Below are 12,258 nucleotides of genomic sequence, written 5' to 3' on the forward strand. Positions count from 1 at the left end.
ATTAGGCAATCTAGAAAAACTGGATGCATTTCTGGAAACCCGCAAATTACCGAAACTGGAAACAGAAAAAATAGAAAATCTGAAAAGGCTAGGGAGGAAATGGAAGCAGTCATCAAAAACCTCCCAAGACACAGAAGTCCAGGGCCACATGGCTTCCCAGGGGAATTCTATCAAACGTTTAAAAAAGAAACTGTACCTATTCTACTAAAGCCGTTTGGAAAGATAGAAAGACATGGAATACTTCCAAACTTGTTCTATGAGGCCAGTATCACCTTAATTCCGAAACCAGACAAAGACCCCACTAAAAAGGAGAATGATAGACCACTATCCCTGATGAAGACGGATGCAAAAATTTTGAACAAGATACTAGCCAATTGGATCCATTAGTACATTAAGAAGATTTTCACCATGACCAAGTGGGATTTATACCTGGGATACAAGGCTGGTTCAACAGTCAAAAGCCATCAATGTGATTGGTCATATCAGCAAGAGAAAAAACAAGAAACATAGGATCCTCTCAATGGATGCAGAGAAAGCCTTTGACAAAATACGGCCTTCATTCCTGATCAAAACCCTTCAGAGTGTAGGGATAGAGGGAACATTCCTCCGCATCTTAAAAGCCATCTATGAAGAGCCCTACAGCCAATATCATTCTCAATGGGGAAACACTGGGAGCCTTTCTCCTAAGATCAGGAACACGACAGGGATGTCCACTCTCACCACTGCTATTCAACATAGTATTAGAAGTCCTAGCCTCAGCAATCAGGCAATATATAAATAAATATATAGCATTAAAATTGGCAAAGAAGAAGTCAAACTCTCCCTCTTCGCAGATGACATGATACTGTACACAGATTCCCATTTCACCAAACCACAGACGAGGCTAGTTTACAAATCCTCCCATGCCAAATTCCAGGAGATATGTACTGGAGTATTGAAAATGTGATAAATATAGTAGCAAGAACAATAAATGTAAAGTGTAAAATCTGGGGGTTTGTGAACAAGTAAACTCCCCAGTAGATGAGATGAAGGAACCTCAGAAGCAGAGGGTTTCCTATTGAAATGACAGGCCAAGCTTGGTTCCACACGGACTGTGGGGAATGCATAGGGGACATGAGAGGCAGGAGGAGGTGGGTATTGAGGCCACAGGACCCCCATTTCCCTGAATCAGGGGTTTTCTGCATCTCTAGCCGACCCACATCACCCCACGGACAGACTCCTGCAGGGCCCTGAAATACCCCAGCACAGCACTCAAGCAACGTTGTTTCCGATAGAGTCATAAGTTCAGATCCAGGAATTTGACTGTGATGCCAGAAATTGGAAACCAATGGGTGGTTTTCATTTTTTTTTAAGAAAAAGATTTATTTATTTATTTAAGAGAGAGAGAACAAATAGGGGGGAGGGCAGATGGAGAGGGGGAAGACCCTGTTAAGCAGGGAGCCCAATGCAGGACTTGAGCCCAAGACCCTGAGACAAGACCCTACCAGAATGCAGATGTTTAACCAACTCAGGCACGTAAGTGCCCCTCAAAGGTGCCTTTTGGACAAGAAAGCTTCCTGGAGGCAGCTGGGGACTCTGCTATCCTTCTCAGTCACCTGTTCTGCCTCTCAAATGACTAACACAATTCCAGCCCCAGGGAGGATTACATTTGCATAACTACTAAAGATCACTGCCTCTTGTGCCTGGAGGGAATAAAAGAAGCCTGGGTGAGCCTGCCCTGCACTGGGTCTCAGGAAGCAGAGCTCTGGGCACGCCCACCATGGCCTGGACCCCTTTCCTGCTCCCCATCCTCACCCTCTGCACAGGTGCTGCCCCTGGGCCTGTCCAGCCCCTCGGTCCCCGCAGGATGGAGATGGGTCTGACCTGAACCCTGAGCTCAGCCTCAGCAAAACCTCACTATTGCGTAACTAGGATAAGCCCCTAGGCCTCACACCAAGCCCTCCTCTCCTGTATTTCAGGCTCCATGACCTCCACTGGGTTGAATCAGGCTCCCTCCGTGTTGCTGGCACTGGGACAGATGGCAACAATCACCTGATCCAGAGATGTCTTTGGGAAAAATATGCATATTGGTACCAGCAGAAGCCAAGCCAAGCCCCTGTGCTCCTAATCAATAAAAATAATGAGCAGGATTCTGGGATCCCTGACCGGTTCTCTGGCTCCAACTCGGGCAACACGGCCACCCTGACCATCAGTGGGGCCCGGGCCGAGGACGAGGCTGACTATTACTGCCAGTCCTATGACAGCAGTGGAAATGTTCACAGTGACACAGGCAGATGGGGAAGTGAGACAAATCCTCTTCTCCATCTGGGTCTTCCTCTCCTCTGCCGACAGGAGGCCTATGGACAAGCAGGGGGCAGGTCTGGCCCAGGTCCTCATATGTGAAGTTCCCCGGCCTCCACCCCCACCCCCTGCTTACCAGGAGCTCTGCACAGGGACGGACAATGGGGCATTTGTGCTGAGAGACTCGGTTGCCCTGGTCTCTGGGCCTGGGTATGAACTGGAGATCTAGGGCCTGGGTGGGGAAAGACACGGGGAGCCTTTTCTCTAGTGCACATTATCTCTACATTCTCCGTGTGCTATGAGCCACTGTTCACACAACTGACCAGGATCAGTGTCCAAATTTCCCAGAACAGCTGAGCTGCTAAAGCCCTAGGCCATAAGTAAAGACCCCTCCACCTGCATGGAAGAGATCGGGACAGTAGACACGGGGGCCACCCACACTGCTCTTCAGGACTCACAAGCCCCCCACTGCTGCCTGGAGTCCCTGACAGCTCACAGGGGTGCAACTCGTGGGGAAGTGCTGTTGGCCCTGAGATCTGCTGCCCCCCGATCTGTCCCTTCTCAGGGAGCTTGAGAAGAATGATATCCTGATGCCTGGATCCCTGTCCTGCCTCATGCTCCCAGGTCCTGAGACGTCCCAAAGATAGAGCTCTCTGCAGGAAGGAGGCCTCATCTGAAGGTGAATCTCTGTGGGTTGCTCTCCTTCTGCCCAAGATGATATCCCTTCTCCTTCCACTCCTTCCAGATTTTTTACACAGGCACTTCTCCATCTCAGAGTCTACCTCCAGGAACCCATTCCGGGGTGACTGGCATCACTACCACAGTCCTCAGGCAACAGAGAAGGCCCCAGATATACCCATGACCTCTCGGGTTCTCTCCCCCAATCCCCAGTGTGCATGTCCAAACTCCCTGGAGATGAGATCACTTCATCTATTTTTATACAGTGAGAAAAGGACCAGACACACCAGGTGCTCTGGGTTCTGACAGACAGTTGGAGAGTCACATCCCCCCTGACGGTAATTTGGGGTGGTTGGGAACAGTGCCCTCGTCCTACAGAATGGCCAGAAGATATGCCACAACAGGAGACCCACAATGGGTGTGGCCACAGGTCTACCCCACATCCTGCACAAAAATATCTCTTTACACACGTCTGACCCAGAAATATGGACAGAAAACAATGATATGAAATGAGTTCAGTCTGTCAATGCGACCCATAAGAAGCCACCGCGTCCCCCTTGTCCACAGGAGATCCACTCAGATCCATTTGTCTACTCTCATTCTTTCCCTCAAAAGAGGCAATGTCTGCAGAAAGGACCCCAGACTCGACACTTCTTTGGGCAAGTGCTGTGCCACAGGGTCGATCCTGACCCAGAGGAATCTCAACGTGGCAATGGTCTGGATATTGTATGAATATAGGAGAGAAGCTGGTAGAGACTGTGTGCTGTGTCACCAGAGCAAGGGTGTCCACCCTGCTCCCCCACTCACAGCATAAATCTATGAGGCAGGGCCTCTGTCCTCTTCACACTGATCCCCAGGACAGAATGTCTCCCAAACCAAAGTGGGGCTGAAAGAATGTTCACTGAGTGTTCTCAGATCCCTATATGTGGAGCAGGAGCCACCACCGCACTATTTGGGCCCAGCACCCTAAGTCTGCAGCAGTAAGAGTCAGTCTCTGTGTCCTGTGTCCCCCAGGCACCCGGTACTGCACCCCACCCATGACCACCCAACAACCCAGAAGTGTGTGCTCTGAGGCCCCAGGGGCCGTCACACCTCAGCTGAGTTTATACCAATGTCCAAGGAGAATATGACCCCACCTGCCTGGTCTAGAGGCTGGCAGGGTCCATGAAGAGAAGAGTAACTTCTGCCCTGGGTCAGCAGGGCAAGAGCAGGGAACCAGGATGTGAGCAGTGGGCTCTCCATCTCCACCTGGACCAGGGAATTCCCTGGGCCTCCTGCAGCCAGCGTGGAGCGGCCACCAGGGGGCAGCAGAGATGACCTGGTGAAGCCACCTGAATAGGGGGTGAGCCTGGTATCAGGGGTTCTAACAGGAGGGGGGCTGAGTCACTGGGCCCTGAGACTGAGGGGAAAGGTGCAGGATTTCTGCAGTATAACCTTGGACCCTGATGTGAGTTCTGACCTGTGTCTCTCAGACTCAGGGGTCTCATAGATTTGCCTCTGTCACTAGCCCAGCTCCAGGACTTCACGGCTCTCCTGCCACCCCATTCCTGCTACATCAGTCACTGCCAGACTTAACTGAAGGTCTGGTCCTGTCTCTGGCACTGAGAGCACCCTGGGGACACTGAGGCACAGCATCTATGTCCTGCCCCAGGACAACCCGCATAGTCAGAAAGCTACCACACCTACAGGGTGCAAGACCTCCATGTGCCCTTAGCAAGGGGAGAATTTTGTTGAGGCTTGATGCTCACAAACAGGGATATGGGATAGGACGCGCACTGCCCTCAGGCTCCTCATGTCTCCCAGGTGCAAAGGCTACAGAATCTAATGGAGGAAACCAGACCCCACTAGACACAGAGATTAAAGCACAGTCCCCAGGTCTGAGGCTGGGTCTGCAAGGGGCTTCCCATCCACTTCCTTGTCCCTTGGGTCTCAGCCCTGCTCTCAAAACACAAGCTCTTCAGGAGGAGCCCCTGAGCCCTGGCTGATTTGCATGACCAGCAGGTGTCTCCAGCAAGGGGATAAGAGAGGCCTGGGGGGAACCTCTGCCCAGGCTGGGACCTGGGGAGCAGAATCAGGTTGCCTCCACCATGGCTTGGACCCCCCTCCTCATCAGCCTCCTGGCTCTCTGCACAGGTACTGAGCCCTGGTCATACCCAGGACAGCAGCAAGTTTCTGGGACCAGCCAAAAACTGACCCTGAGTCCAGAACAGGGTGCCTGGAGAGGGTAGGACCTGAATGAAAAGGCTGGAGGAGTGAAGTCTTACCACTTGCTCACTCACTCTGTGAGAGCCTGAGGGGCTGCCCCGACCCAGGGAAAATTAATGTTGTCTCCTTTGTGCAAAGGCTCCATCTACCAGCTATACCCACGGTACCAGGGGTGAGATGAGGGGAGGTAGAAACAGAATCTCAGAGACTTGTTGGGGCTGAGGTCAGGCACGTGGGGTTCTCTTTGAATTGAGACTGAGAGGTGGGAATCCACCTCTCCTTTTCTCTCTTACAGGTTCTGTGGCCTCCTATGTGCTGACACAGCTGCCATCCGTGAGTGTGACCCTGAGGCAGACGGCCCGCATCACCTGTGGGGGAGACAGCATTGGAAGTAAAAGTGTTTACTGGTACCAGCAGAAGCTGGGCCAGGCCCCTGTACTGATTATCTATAGAGATAGCAACAGGCCGACAGGGATCCCTGAGCGATTCTCTGGCGCCAACTCGAGAACACGGCCACCCTGACCATCAGCGGGGCCCTGGCTGAGGACGAGGCTATTACTGCCAGGTGTGGGACAGCAGTACTAAGGCTCACAGTGACACAGGCAGATAGGGAAGTGAGACAGAAAGCCTTTCTCCCATCTGTGTCACCCTCCCCTCCACCCCAGGGCTGGTCACAGAGCAGGAGCAGGTCTGCCCCAGGCCCCTCATCTGAGGTCCCAAACCCTACTTCCTACCCACTCCTCAGCACGGCTGAACCTAAGGTTCAGGAGAGCATTTACAGCTCACAGCACTAATTTGCCCTGGTTCTTGGGCCTGGCTGTGAACAGGGGCCTCAGGGGCTGGGGAGAAAAAGACACAGGGGGACCTGGGCCAGGGGCCATGCCCCTGCATTTCCATTGCCAACTTGGGCTAATGCTCTTCCAAATGACCAGGCTGAGCGCTCCAGTGTTTCCACTCAGCTGATCTCCTGAAGCCCTGGGGACCTTGGTGGAGCCTTCCCTCCCTGAGTGGACCTATCAGGAGCAGGAGACATCGAGGTTCACGCACACCTCTCTTCTGACTCACATGCCCCCCACTGCCTGGAGCCCCTGACAGCTCACAGGGGCGCAACTCATGGGGAAGTGCTGTTGGTCCTGTAACCTACTGCCCCAGGCTCAGTCCCCTTCTCAGAGAGCCTCAGATGAAATGATGTCCTCATGCTGGATCCCGGCCCTGCCTCATGCTCCCAGGTCCCGAGAGGTCCCAGGGATGAGCTACTTTGCAGGAAGGAGGCCTCATCTGATGGCTCATCCCTGTGGGTCACCCTCCTTCTGCCCAAGCTGATATCCCTTCTCCTCCCAGAATTTTTACACAGGCACTTCTCCATCTCAGAGCCTCCTTCCAGGATTCCATTCCAGGGTGGCCGGCATCACAGCCACAGTCTTCAGAGAGCACAGAAGGCCCCAGGATATACCCACAACCTCTCTAGTTCTCTCCCCCAACCCCCAGTTTGCGTGTCCAACCTCCCTGGAGATGAGATCGTTTCATCTATTTTATAGAGTGAGGAAAGGACCAGACACACCAGGTGCTCTAGGTTGTTACAGACAGACGGAGAGTCACATCCACCCTGATGGTGACTGGGGGAGAATCGGGACAATGGCCTCATCCTACAGAATGGCTAGAAGACATGCAACGGCAGGAGACACACAATGGGTGCGGCCACAGGTCTACCCCACGTCCTGCACAAGAATATCTCTCTACACCCACCTGACCCAGAAATATGGACAGAAAGCAATGGTATGAAATGAGTTCAGTCTGTCAATGCAACATGTAAGAAGCCACCGCGTCCCCCCTTGTCCACAGGTGATCCACTCAGATCTACAGAAACCACAGCCTGCAAATAAAGGGAATATCGGGTCCTTGCTTCCACCAGATAATGTGCAACTATTGCGATACAACCACACATAAGTTCTTTCTTCCATAGGAGGATACAAGCTACTCTTTTGTCTGCTAGGGATATTAATCTCTGTGTCACCTGATTTCTCATCCTCAACGTCGATACTGAGATAGAAAGTTTGCTCCTGTGAACACACCTGATGTTAGGTGCTGATGGGCTGACACAGGTGGAGGAAATGGAAATATCTGATGACAATATAGCCAGGTGCATTCCTGCCACGGAAGGAGAAACACTGGATCCTTCTGTGCTGCTCATTTCAGCCACTACCCTGTGCTCAGAGGGGGTCTGTAACTACTCTCCTCACCAAAAACCCCAGGAGCCCCTTCCTTCAGAAAACACCTGAGCTAGTGATCATCCCATCAACTGGGCGGGACTACAGCTTCCTTCCGGAATTCTGGTTCATTATCAGATCTGCTGAACTGGAATAAGGTACAGTCATGACTTTATCACAAAACCAGGAGCCCCCGGGATCCCCTGAATTCAAACATACCCCTGCCTGACCCAGGTGTGCAGAGACATCAGTTCCCCCGCGACAGCACAACTCACCCCAGCCAGCGCCCTCTCTTATCCTGATTCATCCCAGGAGGAGCTGAAAGGAGACTGGGTACACTAGGTACCCCCATAGCCGGGGAGGTAGTGTTCCCGGGGGTTTCACCCAACCCCAGAACACACTCGTGTGGCTGGACACAGAGTATATTTTTTTAAAGATTTTCTTTATTTATACATGAGAGACACAGTGAGAGATGCAGAGACGTAGGAGAGTGAGAAGCAGGCTTCTGCAGGGAGCCGATGCAGGACTTGATCCCAAGACCCCAGGATCAGGCCCCCAGACAAAGGTAGATGCTCAGTCACTGAGTCACCCAGGCTCCCGACAGAAACTAATCTTGAACCATATTTCACACATCAGTACAGGCTCCGAACTGAATGAAGCTCAGGTGCCCAGAGTAGGACATTAAGGCCCTTGTCCCAGGGGGCCCAGTAGGACCAAGGGAGATAAGCAGAGGAAGTGAGACTTTCCATGGAGCCTGGACCCCCACCCTGTGAAGCTCAGTGAACACACAGTCCCCAGAGGAGGGGGGAGCCCCAGGACGCAGGTGCAGGTGGAAGAGGTGAGGCAGGGTGAGGCCTGGGCATCAGTGGGTGGAAGAGCTCCCGGTCGAGCCGGTGGCACTGGTCCTCCGAGGAAAACACTCTGAGCAGATTCACCTGTACTCGACAGCTCCCGGCACAGGTGACAGGACCCCAGGGAGACACAGTGTGAGGCTCCAGGGCCAAGCTGTCCTTCCCAACAGACTCCGTGAGATCAGGGCCCTGTCGTCAACTGTGTCCTCACAGCTCCCTCCTTAGGGCTGGGACAGTCACTGCAGACTCAGCCTCCCTATCTCTCTCAGGCCCTCTCTACTCGCCCCCTCTCACTTGTACACCCTGCCTCCCCTGACCCGAGGCTGACCTTCACTCCATGTCCGCCACCCTGGGCGGGCACAGGATCCACTGCTTGGGAATGAGCTCACCTGTGAACATGCCTCTCTGCCCTGCAGAAGCCAAGCCAGTCCCCCAGCCAGTCATACAGACATGAGTGACCATCCAAGCCCAATTCTGAAGCTGTAACATGGGGAACCCGCCCCACTGAGGATGAGCAGACTGAGGGCCAGAAGAGAGTTGACCCCTGATGTTACAGTTACCATGGCAATGGGAGCACCCAGCAGTGATGGAGGGGACACAGAAGGATGCGCGGTGGGACACACACCCTCCTCCATGGCCCAGCTCTCCCTCTCTCCTGCCCTCTGAGCAGCTGCTGGTCAGGCCTCAGGATCAGGTGTCCTCCCTGGTCTGGGACCTACCCTTAAAGGGAGGAGACTCTCACAAGCTCTCTGCTCTCTCCCCTCCCCTCCTTGCTCGCTCCTCTACATCTCAGGGGACAGGTCGAAACTTTTCATGCAAAGCTGGCTACCTTGTCTCTAGAGACTTTATGACATACATCATGTGGGCACAGAGGTCATTAAGTGTCACCCAGGAGGGGAGACAGTGTCTCAGACAGCACGGTCTGGTGGTAATCCTCTTCTCCTGGGTGCAGGTGGCCTGGATGGGCCCCAGGGGCTGCGTCACCTCTGGGTCTTGGGCGAGGTGTGCCCACCCCATGAAGGGCTCCCTGGGGCTTTCTGAGAGAGATACACATCCTTGATGCCCCAGGCCCTTCTCCCAGGGTTTTACAGAATCTGTAAAGGAAGTGCAGACACCACCTGGGGGCCACCTGGTAACTTCCTCCTAGAACACTGTCCTCCCCGGGCCCAGGGCCCATCACCTGCACCAGGCAGCTCTGACCCTTGCAATCCTTCCTCTAAAAATTACTCACCGGGCAGCCCAGATGGCTCAGTGGTTTACGCAGCCTTCAGCTCAGGGCGTGATCCTGGGGTCCTGGGATCGAGTCCTGTGTTGGGCTTTCTGCATGGGCCGTCTTTCTCCCTCTGCCTGTGTCTCTGCCTCTCTCTGTGTGTGTGTGTGTGTGTGCCTCTGAATAAATAAATAAATCTTTTAAAATATATAAAGTAAAAAGTACTTACTAACCTGATGAACTAGAAAGTCGGTCTTACGTGGGAATCCCTTGCAGGAAATAATCATTCCAGGGAGTTTTTAGGTTAAAGGAGGGTAGAAAGTTTTCTCTGGAGAATTATATGTGGTGATTCTCCCCATAGAGTTGCTCAATAATGGGACATTTATTGCGTGGTGCCTCCCTGGTCCCCAAGTGGCCCCCTGACCACTTGCATGCATCACCAGTAGGCAGCTGGCAGACTGAGAGGAAGAAGCTCAGGACCAACAATATTCTGGCTGAGGTTACCCCAGCTCCTCTCAGCCTGTGCAAGCCCCATCCACCAGCAAGGCCCATGAGTTCCAGGCACTGAGAGGAGGGGAAGGTGGAAACAAAAACTAGAGAATTCCTGGGACTGAGGCCAGGCAGGTGGGTTTCTGCTTGAGATGAGACCTGGCGCCAGAAGTCAACCTCTCCTCCTGTCTCTTGCAAGTTCTTTGGCGTCCTATATGCTGACTCAGCAGCCATTGGCAAGTGTAAACCTCAGCCAGTGGGCCAGCACCACCTGTGGTGGAGATAACATTGGAGAAAAAACTGTCCAATGCAACCAGCAGAAGCCTGGCTAAGCTCCCATTACGGCTATCTATAAAGGTAGTGATCTGCCATCAGGGATCCCTGAGCAATTCCCTGGCCCCAACTTGGGGAACGGGGCCTCCCTGAACATCAGCGGGGCTAAGCCGACGACTAGGCTATTACTGCCAGTCAGCAGACATTAGTGGTAAGGCTCACATTGACACAGACAAATGGGGAAGTGAAGCTCAAGTCCCTTCTTTATCTGTATCACCCTTCCTCCAATGCCAGGGACCTGTACACAGAGCATGAGTAGGTCTCAGCCAAGTCCCTACATCTGGAGGCCCCAGGCTGCCCCACTCCCATCCCTGCAAGCGAGCTCTGAACACAGCGAATTGGCCGAAAATATTGACACATTTATTGTGACTGTGTAATCTGCACCTGTAAGCACATGAATGACCGTATTTGTAGGAGCAGATACAGAAGACATTGTACAAAGACCAAATCTTTTAAAACTCCCTGGAATGATCACCACATGTTCTGAGATGGAAAAATGCAGACATGAGATTGACAACAGATTGGATGCTGCAGCAGGAGACATTAGTCATCTTGAGTCACAGCAATAGAAACTGTTCAGACTGAAGCACAGAGAGAAATAGCAAAACAATTGAATAAATCCTCTGTTTAGGTAGGAAAACTTCACTGCCCCTAAAGATGAGTCACTGGAGAAACAGAGGCAGAGGAGATGAAGGATGGGTGGTGATTGAAGATATGTCTGAGGAGAAGGGGCAAGATGGCGGGAGAGTAGGGTCCCCACGTCACCTGTCCCCACCAAATTACCTAGATAGCTTTCAAATCATCCTGAAAACCTAGGAATTCGGCCTGAGATTTAAAGAGAGAACAGCTGGAATGCTACAGTGAGAAGAGTTCACCCTTCTATCAAAGACAACTTGTTTTTTGGCCACTCTGCACTGAGCAAAATGACTAGAAGGAAAAACTCACCTCAAAAGAATGAATCAGAAACAGTCCTCTCTCCCACAGAGTCATAAAATTTGGATTACAAGTCAATGTCAGAAAGCCAATTCAGAAGCACTATTTTAAAGCTACTGGTGGCTCTAAGAAAAAGCATAAAGGACTCAAGAGACTCCATGACTGCAGAATTTAGATCTATTCAGGCAGAAATTAAAAATCAATTAAATGAGATGCAATCCAAACTAGAGGTCCTAAGGATGAGGGTTAGTGAGGTAGAAGAACGAGTGAGTGACATAGAAGAAAAAAATGATGGCTAGGAGGGAAACTGAGAAAAAAAGAGAAAAACAATGAAAAGATAATGAGGACACGTTAAGGGAAATGAATGACAGCCTCACAAGGGAAAATCTATGTTTAATTGGCATTCCTGAGGGCGCAGAAAGGGACAGAGGTCCAGAATATGAATTTGAACAAATCATAGCTGACAACTTTCCTAATCTGGGAAGGGAAACAGGCATTCAGATCCAGGAAATAGAGAGATCCCCCCTAAAATCAATAAAAACCGCTCAACGACCTTGACATTTAATAATAAAGCTTGCAAATTCCAAAGATAAAGAGAAGATCCTTAAAGCAGCAAGAGACAAGAAATCTCTCACTTTTATGGGGAGAAATACTACATTAACAGCAGACCTCTCCACAGACACCTGGCAGGCCAGAAAGGGCTGGCAGGATATATTCAGGGTCCTAAATGAGAAGAACATGCAGCCAAGAATATTTTACCCAGAAAGGCTCTCATTCAAAATAGTAGGAGAGATAAACAGCTTCCAAGATAGGCAGGAACTGAAAGAATATGCGACTTCCAAACCAGTTCTCCAAGAAATATTAATGGGGACTCTGTAAAGGATAGAATAAGTCCAGGGGAACAATCCACAAAAACAGGGACTGAATAGGTATCATGATGGGAGAAATTCATATCTTTCAATAGTGACTCTGAATGTGAATGGGCTTAATGAGCCCATCAAAAGGTGCAGGGTGTCAGACTGGATAAAAAACAGAACCCATCTAGTTGCTTTCTACAAGAGACTCATTTTAG

At 51.5% G+C, this 12,258-nt stretch overlaps 2 protein-coding genes, 1 pseudogene and 1 gene segment (V, D, J or C); all 4 read left to right on the forward strand.

Moving 5' to 3' along the window:
* LOC119869150 (immunoglobulin lambda-1 light chain-like) overlaps nt 1–12,258 on the forward strand; it is a 1,083,218-nt gene that overhangs the window by 931,159 nt on the left and 139,801 nt on the right. The gene's annotated exons all lie outside the window — the stretch shown is intronic.
* The window catches only part of LOC119866215, a 743,285-nt gene that overhangs the window by 632,210 nt on the left and 98,817 nt on the right, over nt 1–12,258 (forward strand).
* Nucleotides 1–12,258, forward strand: part of LOC119877599 (immunoglobulin lambda-1 light chain-like) — a 153,915-nt gene that overhangs the window by 25,235 nt on the left and 116,422 nt on the right. The window lies entirely within an intron of this gene.
* Nucleotides 4,932–5,788, forward strand: LOC119877605 (annotated as a pseudogene).

This window comes from Canis lupus, chromosome 26 (assembly GCF_011100685.1).
Source record: "Canis lupus familiaris isolate Mischka breed German Shepherd chromosome 26, alternate assembly UU_Cfam_GSD_1.0, whole genome shotgun sequence".
In the NCBI taxonomy this organism is placed as follows: domain Eukaryota; kingdom Metazoa; phylum Chordata; class Mammalia; order Carnivora; family Canidae; genus Canis; species Canis lupus.